The sequence below is a fragment of the Zingiber officinale genome, chromosome 11B, assembly GCF_018446385.1.
Source record: "Zingiber officinale cultivar Zhangliang chromosome 11B, Zo_v1.1, whole genome shotgun sequence".
Taxonomy (NCBI): domain Eukaryota; kingdom Viridiplantae; phylum Streptophyta; class Magnoliopsida; order Zingiberales; family Zingiberaceae; genus Zingiber; species Zingiber officinale.
Genome location: NC_056007.1, coordinates 57,741,185 through 57,742,750, shown reverse-complemented (window position 1 = coordinate 57,742,750; position 1,566 = coordinate 57,741,185). Strand labels below are relative to the sequence as shown.

Sequence of the window (1,566 nt, the reverse complement as noted above, 5' to 3'; positions counted from 1 at the left end):
ATGGCAATCGTCATGCAATTCACGGGTAATGGAACATCATCAATAAAGTTGCCAGGTCCATTAACAGAGACAATTATCCCATATGCAACAGTCTTGTCGTTAGGATGCAATAACAACATCACTGCTTTTCCCTATAAGACAAACAATTCATGAATCTTCAACATATAGTGCTTTACAAGATTCATTAGATACTAACGATGAGATAATAATATCAACGTGAAATATATATTTAACCTGTAAAGCCGAATCCTTCTCAATAACTTTCACATCATCATCATCATGTTCTTCTAGGCCTTCATTTGAGAGGCGCATATGACGTTCAACTTCAGGTTTTATATCAAGAAGGCATTGTGGTTTAACTGAGCAGCTACCCTTCTCCTCACTCTCAAATTATCAACCAGATAGTTTCAACACCATTGCTTCCAATTTTTCTATTCTTTCACCTTGGTCAGAAAGCATAGCTTTTGCCTCCTTAAACTCTTTCTGTTGCCTTTCATAGGTAGCCTTATCAATTTGCACCTTCCCTCTAGCAACCTTGAAGAAGGATGATGGAGTGGCATTTGCTCCTATGCCTCTCACACATCCACCATGTTCGTTAGAATTCAAGGCCTTCGTGAGAATATCTTCAAATGGTTTGGTAAAGGGCATCTTACCATCCTTCTTTTGGACAATATAATCATCCTGTCATGCATCCAAATACAATAACTTTAAATATATACATATATCATATATGTACAAAATAAGCAATTTATGTATACTTTTGCTTACAATCTTATTCACTGTTTGCTTCAACTCATCGCCAACAAATTCCCCAGCTTTGTTGAGATGCCCTCTCTTCCAGAGGATGGCTCTGTTTATCTCATCGTCATCACATAAAACACTAGACTGTAAGCAAAAAACCACATGAAGTCAACGTACTCAACACCAACTACGACAACCATAAGTAGGAATTTAATGTTAACTAAATACTTACTATTTCTTCAGACAAACCCGCATATCCTTTTCGAGAAAGATGATGAGGGTATAAGTTTGCCTTGCTTCTTTGATTTTGTAGTTCACTTTTCCTCTTCATAGTGATAGATGAATTATAACCACATATATCAACTAGAATTTAAAAAGACCACCTTAAACAACTTACTATAAGTCTTCAGACATCTGATTAATCACAAAACTACTCCAATCTTCACGTGAAATGCAATGCCCTTGAGGTACCTTATTGAGAAGCTTCGGATTATTTCTATTTGCCTGGATGAATGTCTTGGTGAGGTGAGTTTTATACTGACGCCACTTGGTGTTTGCAGAGATCAAACACCCATTCCTCCATTTTGGGTCCAGTTGGTATATCAACTACACAAACAAACAGTAGTTGAAAAAATAAAATAGAAATAAAAAAAAAGTGTAATGATTTCATAGATTTTCAAACTTCAATCACATCCAAATCTTGGGAAAGAGGAAATCGTAGTTACCGGCAGCCAAATTCTCAAAAGATGTAATTAACTGGAAGACAATCATCAATCAGCTTTACTTTAGAACCTGCAAAGACAAATCGACGGAAAAGTTATTCGT

General features: G+C 36.1%; 1 long non-coding RNA gene across 1 annotated transcript; it reads right to left on the bottom strand.

The window, feature by feature from the left end:
• Positions 1 to 655: 655 nt before the first annotated feature.
• LOC122033686 lies at positions 656 to 1,013 on the bottom strand. The gene is made up of 3 exons (XR_006126622.1): positions 974 to 1,013; positions 769 to 885; positions 656 to 681 (listed from the first exon to the last, which is right to left on the bottom strand). It is a non-coding gene; the product is annotated as an uncharacterized LOC122033686 (long non-coding RNA).
• Between the last annotated feature and the right edge of the window lie 553 nt (positions 1,014 to 1,566).